At 36.9% G+C, this 11,872-nt stretch overlaps 1 long non-coding RNA gene across 1 annotated transcript; it reads left to right on the top strand.

The window, feature by feature from the left end:
* Positions 1-2,745: 2,745 nt before the first annotated feature.
* On the top strand, positions 2,746-8,239 carry LOC111204125. Its single transcript, XR_002656538.2, has 3 exons — positions 2,746-5,871; positions 5,982-6,347; positions 7,973-8,239. It is a non-coding gene; the product is annotated as an uncharacterized LOC111204125 (long non-coding RNA).
* The last annotated feature ends 3,633 nt before the right edge of the window (positions 8,240-11,872 follow it).

Genomic DNA, 11,872 nt, shown 5'->3' with positions numbered 1-11,872 from the left:
TTGACAATGAGACAATAGGAAACTATAAACAATTTGGACCAGATCTGAGAATGTCACTCTCAACTATGTAGAAAGGGACAGCTCCCATCTCTCTTCATTCCTTAAGAGCACATGTGACCTTTGTTTGTCACTTAGCCTCCAACGGCTCCTTCTCCTCCACAGCCTGGTCTCCACTTGTTTGAAACCCTCCAGATCACAAGGAGACTGATGGCAAGACATTTAAATCCAACACAATCCTTGCTTGACTTCCAAGACACTCTTTGTATGGATTAGGTCATCTTGCAAGTATGAACTCAATCTCTCTCATCTTGTTTCCTAAGTTCTGGCTCCTCTTTATGTCTTTACTCTAGATCTTTATTGCTTCATCTTCACACTTTGTACATTGATTACCGAAACTTATATATATTTATGAAGGATTTCTTATAGTGGATTCACACATAACTGTAATGTTTCAATACTCACGTGTAACTTTGATCATCGAAACCTATTTAGTAAAATTCGCATTCTGGCCCAATAAAACTTATAAGTGGGCTAAATCTCTTTTGTATGTATCTAGGATTTTTATAGTACTTTGTCTTCACTGATAAACCGAAGCGTTACCCTTTTAGCTTATCAAAAAAAATTCTGAAACTTTTCATCTTCACCTCTCTATATCTCCAACAATCAGTTATGGTACCGTTTCACCTCTGAAACGATCCGTCTCAGTATATATAATTCCTCAAACAAACCTTGAGACTCATATCTCTTATTAAATTACTCCTAAATTGAACTGTCGCAGCTTTTAGCCAACCTTCGAAGATGTCAGCCTCCAGTGTTGTTGTTGCTTAATCGGTCGTTGTCCCCGTCACCTTTCTCCGCCTAGAACATAGTACCCAGGAAAAGGTATTGACAATTTGACTTTCTATGGAATACTATATACCATATTTGTTTAATCAATATTCATGCTATCAGTTTTAATACTTTAAGCGTATGTTTCTCTGGGCAGAATTCCGAGATCCACGGTTCTATCCCAGTTCGTGTGAATCACTACCATCCTTCGCTACGATAGGGGGTCGATCGTGAAAGTTGATTGATCGCTTTGAAGTTGTCCGATTAACTAATATGATGTAAACTCTGTTCTGATGGGCTATAACGGAAAGTTATTTGGTTGCTAGGACTAACAGAGGCTGTAAGGCTGGGTACGTCTCAGGCGAGGCTGGGTACGTCTCAGGCGGAGTTGAAGGACAATACAACTAGAGCGCCTATTGTCCGGTTTTTGTCGTGCCAACGTGCTATGGAACTTAAGCCTTCCTAGGAGAATCCAGATCACTTCGAAACGTCGGCTGTCATTTTCAACAGGTACCACCAAGATGTAAAAAATTTTATGTTTGTGGTGTGGTTCGACTCAAGATTGAAACTTTTGCTGATGAAATAATGATTTTGTGGATGCATGTCAATTAGATTTACGAAGCTACAAACTGTTCACTGTACATTGGCAGGGAAAAAATGGCTATGTATGGTTCAGTTGTAACACCGGTGTGGTGCAATGGGGATGGACATGGTAACCAAAGGTGTGCATAATGTTATTGAGTTCCTCAGCGATGATTCCCCTGACATGGATGTGATCGGAATCTCTGGTGAGTTCCTTTTGTATGTTATTGGTTTGATTTTAAAACAATGCCTTTTAGCTTAGTATCATCTTGAGACTTAAAAACTTGAAATTTATTGGTCAGATAACTTCTTCTCCGACATTAACAAACCTCCTGCGGTGAACTGCATCAAGGGACATGGCAGTAATTAGAAGAGAGATAGGGAACAAGGTGTTGAAAACGAGTGTGTCTGGCTTGGTGGAGCTCAATATACTCAAGAACCTCACCGTCTATGTTGTTGCAGGCTCTCTAGGTCGATTCAAATCTCATGCCAGCAACATAGTGTTTGATGTATTCATAGCTACTTGCCAAGATCCAGCCCAAAACATGGAGAGCTCTCAAATTGATGGAAGCCATTAATAGCAATCACCGTACCTTCACTATCTCCACCATCACTGAAGATACCATCATAGAGAACCATGGCAAGGTTGTCTAATTTTACTTGTCATAACGTTCATGTATTTCAGGAGCACAGTGAGAACATTCTTCCAAGCAGTGAAGGTGACGTAGGATTGGCAGCATCATCGGGCCCATCTGTTTTGGGAGACAAGGTCGATGAGGAATGTGCTGCAGCAGATCCTCCAGAGATTTCAGACGCTCAGAACAACCGCAAGCGCTGCCGTGAGTGATTGGAAATATCTATTATATTCCTATCAGTCCGTCAACATCTTTTTTATGCATTTTTAAAAACTGTTATTATCTTTGTTTTCCATCATAAACTTTGGATATTTTTTCCTTTGCAAGTTTTCTCTGTTCGGAGATTTTATTTCTATTTTGGATTATTAATGAAACGTCGACGTGTTCTAACTCATACAAGATTTGTCAGTGGTGTATTTTTTTGGTTTACCTATTTCTGACATTTTTTTTGTCCACCATAAACTATTTTTAACAAAGTCGAGTAAAACTCTAAAAATAAATAATTTTGCAACCGTATAATTTTATAAATTTTTCTAGAGTTATTATTATTTTTTAAAAATAGTTTATTACAACTCTATATTTTGAAATTAATTTAGGTAAAATAAAAAAATAATTTAATTTATTGTTCGATAAATTGTTTAATCTTTTTAATTCAAATTTTACATTTTGTTCCTTACACTATTTGTTTTATATACTAACAACTACCTAAGTAAATACTAAAAAACTTCATAAACTTTATCTTTTGAACATGAAAGCGCTAATAAAGCTAATGGTCGATCAAATCATTACGAAAATAATACATATGAATTCGCCGGTCATTCTTATATCAACTTAATCAAACTGTGTGACTTCCAAATGTTATGTTCATCACCATTATATACAACACGGAAAAACAAAAGTGGAAAAAAATAAACGACAAAATCCCGTACACAAAACTACACAACGATCAATAACTTATCCGGCTCCGTGCTTGCGCGGAAGCTATCCCCTAGTATTCACTAATGACTCAATGGAAACACCCACGTCACATTCTTAGTTACCGCATACGTATTCATTGTACTCAATAATGTCTAGATAAAATATAATACTTTTTCAGTGGTTTATTCTATTTACTAGGCACACTAAACCCATTTCGATAACAAGTAATAACAACATAATAAAGAAGGTGAATTTAGGGAAGAAGTTAGGGTTTTTAGTAATTAAACCCTTCAACCAAACCAAAAATGAATCGTAAACAAAACACTTAGCTAAAAATCTTGTGAAATAAAATCTCAACTTTAATTTTATTAACATATGTTACCTTCCATCTGAAAAACCATGACGGAAGAATACATATGTTAATGGTTTATAAGTTGTGGATTTATAATGTTGAAACTTAGTTGAGGGATTTTTTCACTAAAACTCATTAAATTTTTTAAAATCTTTATTATCATTTATATATTGTTTTAGATTGATTTATAAGTCTTTAAAACTAAACTATAAATTATAATATATTAATTTATAACCGACTTATAAAACTTCATAAGCATTTTAATACTTTTACATATGATTAATACGGTTTCTAAATGATTTATAAATTTTTACAATTTCTGCTACATTTGAGGATAAAATAATCGAACATTATTCCTGATACTACTGAACCATAAATTAATACAATAAATCAAGAATAATATATCAAATATATTATTTTATTGATGAAGAAAACAAACAAAAATATAATATATTGGAATAAAAATAATCATGCACTATTTTTTGGGATAGGGGGACAATATGAGCGAGAGGACGAAAATCATGAAAATAGGAAAAAATGTGTCATAACTCTAAATAGAAATATTGACTTCATGGATGAATTATCCTCCACAATTTTTAAGACTTAATATAACTTAGAAACTATAAATTATTTGATATTTGACAACGACGATATAAACACACAAATTTTCTTATATCACTATTACCAAATATCAAATAATTTAATATTTTGAAGTTATATTAAGTTGCAAGTAGTGTTTAAAATTATTAATTTAGGATGTATAAATTAATTTTATCATAAATTAAAGTATTAAAATTTATATATTAGTTTTAAAGGCTTATAAATCAATCTAAAACAATGTATAAATGATAATAAGAATATTTTAAAATATTTAATAACTTTTAGTGATGAAACCCCTTAACTAGTTTTGAATCGTAAAAAAAAAACTTCAACTAAGTTTTCAACATTATAAACCCTCAACTTATAAACCATTAATGTATGTCATCCTCCGTCACGGTTTTTTAGACGGAAGATAACATATGTTAATGAAATTAAAATTGAGGGTTAATTTCACAGGATTATTAGTTGCGGTTTTTTTTTACCAGTTGAAGGGTTTAATTACTAAAAACCCAAGAAGTTAATATTGACTCCAACCTCACCCCCACCTTCTAAATACTAAACTTTCAATCATAATCAGTAAATCATAAACCCAAATATAAACTTTAAATTCAAGTATCAAAATTTGAAAATAGTAATAATATTTTGTAGTATTAAACTATATTATATAAATCTAAATTATAAAATAGACCGATAATTGAATTTAATGCCGACTCCACCCTCTAAATACTAAACTCTAAACTCTAGTCACTAAACCTTAAATCTAAATATCAAAATCTGAAAATAATACATAATATTTTCTAATATAAAACTATACTATATAAACATGAATTATAGAACAGACTTGATTTGGGTTTAATGTCGCCCGACCTCACTTCCACCTTCTAAATACTAAACACTAAGACGTAATCACTAAATTTTAAACCCAAAAATAAAACATAAACCAAAGTATCAAAATCTGAAGTACATAATATTTGTAATATTAAATTATACTATTTTTCTAATCGAATATAACATTATAATCTGTGAAAATTTTTACACATGATTTTATAAGGACGTTTGTATAAACGGTATAAAATGATTACGAATTGACAAAGAAATATTATAAAATTAATAATTTGGATCATTGTACATAAATGAAACATTGGAACATGTTGCTGTTTCTGTTTCGTCGTCCTTGGGACTGTCAATTAGAATCAGAAACGTCTCTCCGCTTTTCTCAACACATTAGAGCAGCATTAACCAGGATGCTTAACTGGATGCTTAAAGAATTTTGTATTTAAAAAAAAAAATATGAAGTAATTATTGAAGACACGGCGCTTAATTTAGCTTCAGAAGAAGCGCATCTTATGAGACACGTGTTGCACCATGGTTTCTCTACGTCTCTTTCTCTCTCACTCAGGAAACCAAAGCGTCTCTTGTGTTCTCTCGACGACTCCGCCTTCGTGTTCTCTCTCTCGACGAAATCGAGAATCGACGGTGCTCTCCCGTCGTGATCTCTCTCGACGCCTCCGTGATATTTCCTCGACGCCTCCGTGATCTCTCGTCGCGACGCCTCCGTGATCTCTCTCGACGCCTCCGTGATCTCTCCTCGACGCCTCCGTGATCTCTCCTCGACGCCTCTGTGATCTCTCGTCGTGATCTCTCCTCGACGCCTCTTTGATCTCTCCTCGACGCATCCGTGATCTCTCCGACTCCGCCTCCGTGATCTCTCCTCCTGATCCATCCTCGAAGATTATCTCTCCTCGATGAATCAGTCGAAGATTATCTCTCTTCGTCTTTTTTGCTCCTCGACGACTCCGCGGTGAATCTCTCGGCGACTCTCTGTGTCGATCTCCTCCATCTCTCTCTCTCGACAGCTCACCTCGATGAAGAATCACCTCACATCTCTCTCAGGCCCAGAGCTCTCCTAGACATATCTTTCCTCTCTCTCAGGCCCGGAGCTCTTCTCGACGAAAGGTAAAGTTAAGAATTTTTATCCAATCATGTATGAATCCTTGTTTGTTATTTTGATTAGTTTGTTCTGTTGGTTCCTGACTCATGATTTGTCTCTGTCTTTATTTCTTCAGATTGACGGATCAAGATATGAAGGTTCGTCACAGAAGACGACTACTTAGGTTCATTGATATGTTGTAGCTTCTGCTCTTTGGTTATATTCGTTGCTCGTGTTTACTTAGGTTCAGATAGTATGCAATGAATTGATATGTTGTAGCTTCTGTTCTGGTCTGAAATGATATAATTTAGCTTATGCTTTGGAATTTGATCTGAATTGAATCGAGTGTCATGTTCTGTTACTCATATTTGTTTTGTTTCTGTGTGTTTGTATGTTGAGCTGCACGGATCAAGCTAGATGAGGCAGAATCGTCAAACCAGAGGAATACATTTGCTACAGAAATACATGTATATGTCTTCATCTTGTAAAGTCATTGATGTTGGTAGGTAGTTAATGTTTTGAATTGTGTTCGCATTAATGTTGGTAATAAATAGAAGTGATGCGCTTTGATCTGTTGAAATGAAAAAAGGCTTGCGTGTGGTTGAGTTAGGTGGTTGGCGCTTTGTGTTTGAAATTGAATTGAATTGGCTATAATAAATTACTTGCATTGTGTTTGTTTATGGTTGTGAAAGTTAGATATATGTCAACTCGAATTTGTTTGTAGTTAGTTGTTTTGAGTGTTCAATGCGAGTCACAATTTGTTATTTCTATCTTCTCTCTTTGAAACTCTATCTTTCTCTTCCAACTCCAACAGATTCCTATCTGTTATTTCTCTTTTCCATCTTTGAAACTCTCTCTTTCTTTTTCAACTTCATCTGTTATTTCTCTCTTCCATCTTTGACTCTCTCTCCTTCTCTTCCCACTCCTATTTGACTTTGGAAATGGATTTTAATCCATTTCGCGAGTCTGCAAATTTTGTTGACTTACTAAACAGTCAACAAAATAAATAGTCAACAAAATGTGGTCTTTGGAAACGTGACAGATAGTGTTTCACTCTCTTCCTCCCAAGCTTCCTTCTTTGGCAGTCAAGGCTCCGAAGATTCGAACTTTGCTGATGACACTCAAGCCAGTCGTAAAGAAAGAAGAGCCTGGATGCCTACTGACAATGTTGTTCTCATCAGCTCGTGGTTAAACACGAGCAAAGATGTCGTAGTAGGGACTGAGAAAAAGTCGTTTGCATTCTGGAAAAGAATTGCGGCGTACTACAATGCCAGTCCTAAGCTTGCTGGCTCTGAAAATAGAGAGGCAACTCACTGCAAGAATCGTTGGCAGAAGATCAATGACATCGTTTGCAAGTTTTGTGGAGCTTATGAGGCTGCAACCAGGGAGAAAACCAGTGGACAAAATGAGAATGATGTTCTAAAATTAGCCCACGAAATCTTCTTCACCAACCATAAAAAAAAGTTTACCCTCGAGCACGCTTGGAAAGAGTTGCGTAATGACTAAAATTGGTGTGAGTTGTCTACGGCTAAAGCTGACGGAAGCTCTAAAAAGAGGAAGAGTGTGGATGTTTCTCAGTCTGCAAGCTCTAAAACAATTGAAGTAGATTCTGGTGGCGATGATGAAGCAACAACTCGTCCCCCGGGAGTTAAGGCATCGAAAGCGCATTCTAGGAAGCCACTGGTTGATGGAAAGGAGCTGGCTGAGTTTCAGACAATGTGGAGCATGAAGAAGGAGGATTTGGCTTTGAAAGAAAGGTTGTCTAAGATCAAGCTACTAGACACTCTCATTGCTAGACAAGGAACACTCCCGGATTATGAAGAAGATTTGAAGAAGAGACTCATTAATGAGTTGATGCCTAATTAGTTAAGTTGAAGTCTCGGTTTGTTTGAAAAGGTTAAGTTTCTGTTGCTTGTTGGTTAAGTTTCTGTTGTTAGTTAAGTTGAAGTCTCGGTTTGTTTGAATAGGTTAAGATTTTAAATTCTAGTTGTGTTGTACGTGTACCTTGTTGCTTAAGTTTAATATATATGTTTGATGTTACTTGCCGTTAAGTTTCATGTTCTGGTACTTGCTGTTCAGTTTCATGTTGTTAAATATAAATTTTGTTGTTTTGGTTATTTGTTTCAGGTCACGGGTGAAGATAGATTGAAAGATTCACGGACGAAGAAGCTTGCGCATTGTGTAGTGATAGGTTTGTAAGCTAGTGTGACTTTTGTATCACAGATTGTTTTTTGAACATGTGATACGTTTGTAAGCTAGTGTGACTTTGGTATCTCTCTTGTTTGCTTGTATCACGGATCCTTCTATTTGGATTCACGAGACTTGTATCATCAAGTGTAGCATTATTAAACTTGTAATGTGTAGCATTATAAAACCTTTGATCATCTCATTCTCCTTATCATACTATCATCGAACCAAGACCAAACAAAGATAACCCTTTCATCAACTCACCAAACCAAACGAAGATCATCTTTGATCATCTCATTCTCCTTCTCCTTCTCATACTATCACAACTCGTATCACCAAATTAATCATTCTCACCAAACCAAGACCACAACTCGTATCCACCAAGACCACAACCCGTAACACCCTTTCTTCCATCTTACCTCTCTCTCGAATTTAAAAAAAAACAACCATAAAGAAACACTCTCAACCTCACCGTATCCAAAACACCAAAGTTTATTTTTTTACTCATCTTCTCTTTTCAATCACCATAAATGGCTTCTTCTTCTCAAAACACTTTAGATGATTCATTTGATGAAACATTTGATCAAATATTTGATGATTATTTTGATCAAACATTTGAGAAATTTACCATTAATGATGATCAAGAAGAACGAAAGAAAAAAAGAAAAAAACGAGCTTATATCGAATGAAATCGTGAAGAAGGCAATGTATGTTTATGGAATGGTTATTTCAGCGAAACGCCAACATATCCTGAAAATTATTTCAGACGACGTTTTCGAATGAACAAGCCATTGTTCATGCACATTGTTGATCGACTATCCAACGAAGTTGACTTCTTTTGCCAAAACAAAGATGGTCTTGGAAGGCTTGGTCTCTCAGCACTCCAAAAGTGTACAGCAGCCATTCGTGCCTTGGCTTATGGCAGTGCGGCTGATATGGTCGACGAATACCTCCGGCTCGGTGAAACGACAACTCGGTCATGTTTGGAGAATTTTGTGGACGGGATAATGTATTTGTTCGGCGATGAGTACCTACGAAGACCAACACCGGCTGATCTTCAACGTCTACTTGATATTGGAGAGTATCGTGGATTTCCCGGGATGATAGGAAGCATTGATTGTATGCATTGGGAGTGGAAGAATTGTCTCATCACTTGAAAAGGGCAATATTCTCGTGGTTCGGGCAAACCAACAATCGTTTTAGAGGCGGTTGCTTCATATGATCTCTGGATATGGCATGCATTTTTTGGACCTCCAAGTACCTTAAATGATATCAATATTCTTGATCGTTCACTTGTTTTTGACGACATAATAAAAGGTCAAGCTCCGCAAGTGAATTACTCTGTCAATGGAAGAGAGTATCATTTGGCTTACTATCTCACGGACGGTATTTACCCGAAATGGGTGATTGCGCGTTTAAGCACACACCAATTAACCTAATGTGCCAACAATACCACAATCGAATGATATGTCATTGTAGCATTTTAAGATCGAATCCACAAGGAACTAATGATCTATAACACCAAGGATACACAAGCTTCCTTAATCTAAGCAAACAAGAATATTGATGATTTTGTAACAAGCTAATGTCCTAGGAATATAAACAAGGTGATCTCAAATCCAATCAAGAAATAAGTACAAGAATTCAATCAAATGCTAAGGATGGATCCATAGGCAATGATAATTGATATAAGGTGATCAAGGTTCAATCTAGGATGTTCAAACACAACAATCAACAAGTCTATAGGTCTAGATCTCATTAAAAAATAGATTAATCCACTCCCGTGATGATAATCCCTATGCTAGTCATGCATCAAACATCAACTCCGGTTGGCTAACACATTCAAGCATGCATAAATCACAAGTTTACTAACCACTTAAACATCTCGGACATCAACTGCCGTTCATTCAAGCATTTTAACAAACATCTTCCTGGCGTAAAATAGCTTAAGGTCTAGATGAGAGTGATCAAGTCTAATCTAGCGTTAAGAACACTTAGCAAGCATAGAACATTGTTAATCAAGCAATAAACATCCTAAATATCCACTTAATCACCCTAATCTATCTAACCCATGAATCACAAGGTCACTACTCACTAATCTCCATGAGAAACCTTAAACCCATGTAAAGATCAAGGCTAATCATGTTAATGAGCAAGAGAAACACAAATATAAGATGAAGTACTTCCTTAGATTATCAAAAGATTCAAGTTTTTACAAGTTTAGACAAAGTCTTGAGAGAAAATGAGATACCACTAGGGTTTTTAGGTCTAAATCTATTTATAGAGTGGTAAATCTCGAGCTGGTTTGTCCCCACAACCAGAGTCAAACCGGATTAAACCGGTCAACAATTTAATTTCGCAAATGGGTCACCACAGCGGCTTCTTCCTCCCGCTCCCCTAAGCCGCTCCCGAGCTCGCTACGTTGCGCGCGGTTGGGCCATGTCGCAACACTAAACCGCTCTCATCCATAGTTGACTTACAGCGGCATTTCGTCGTCACTCTCGGAGGTCGTTGTGAACCACGCTCAAGACTCAACGGTCTCTCTCTCCCGCTACATCAAGTCGCTCTGCTCGAACTCCGTCTTCATCTTCTTCGCTTACTTCTCATGTCTTCGGCTCGAGCTGTGGCTTGCTTCGTGATCCACCACCACAGGTTCTCGTCTCCTCCGCCATGACCAGCTTCCTCACGTCTTTAGCTGCAGTGACCACCGCTCCAAGATTATCGCAGTTCTCCACCACGGGATCTCTGGTCCAAGTCGTCTCTTCCCCGCAATGCTCAATCGTCGCGGCCATCTTTAGATCGTGAAGCTCGTGAGCTCCAATGGCGACTTCTCTCATATTTACGCATCAGGTCTGGCTCCGTGGCCGTGCTCAGCTCCACCGTGACCGTGCTCAGCTCCACTGTGGCTGTGCTCGTCATCTCCATCAAAGAAAAAGCTTCGATCCTCTCCAATGGTGAAGTTTTAAGTATTTGCAAGACAGGTCCCTGAACTTCCGATTCTTTACAAAATGGCCCCCAGCTTTAGAATTTGCAGACACACCCTATCAAATCAATCCCAATCTTTCATATGTGCGATTTAGCCCTCGTGTGATTGCAAGATGGTCCCTTGGTTTCAGATTTCTTTCAAATCGGCCACAAACTCCATAACTTGCAAGAACAACCTTGGGATTTCTCCCCAAACTTTTCAAGTGTGCTCTTTAGACCCTGTTTATGCAATTATGCATGTAAATGCAATATTAAGACCAAAATGCAACCTAGAATGATCATAATGAGCTAAAATATGAATCTAAAACCTATTAGAATCATGAGATATCAATGGGCAACTTTTATCCAATCCATTTCACTACCACGAGGGCCGAAAGCAGTGTTATTTGCTCAACGTCAAGAAGCTGTACGAAAAGATGTCGAACGTGCTTTTGGAGTCTTGCAAGCTCGATTTGCCATCGTTAAAAATCCAGCACTTTTTTGGGATAAAGTCAAAATTGGTAAGATTGTGAGAGCATGTATCATACTCCATAATATGATAGTAGAAGACGAACGAGATGGATACACTCAATTTGATGTTTCCGAGTTCCAACAAGGAGAAGACAACGGAAGTTCACATGTCGATCTCACGTATTCTACAGATATCCCTACAAATATCGCCAATATGATGGCTGTTCGAACTAGAATTCGTGATCGACAAATGCATGAACAACTGAAAGCTGATTTGGTTGAACATGTATGGCGTAAATTTGGACGTGATGAAGACAACCAATGAGCTCGGATGTTTTTTACAAATTAATCTCGTTTATTGTACTAATCTTTATTTTCATGTTTTTTTTTTAAATCTATGTTTAA

The sequence above is a fragment of the Brassica napus genome, chromosome C3 (genome assembly GCF_020379485.1).
Source record: "Brassica napus cultivar Da-Ae chromosome C3, Da-Ae, whole genome shotgun sequence".
NCBI lineage: Eukaryota > Viridiplantae > Streptophyta > Magnoliopsida > Brassicales > Brassicaceae > Brassica > Brassica napus.
Note: the sequence above shows the minus strand (reverse complement) of the source record. Positions and strands in the feature narration are given on the sequence as shown.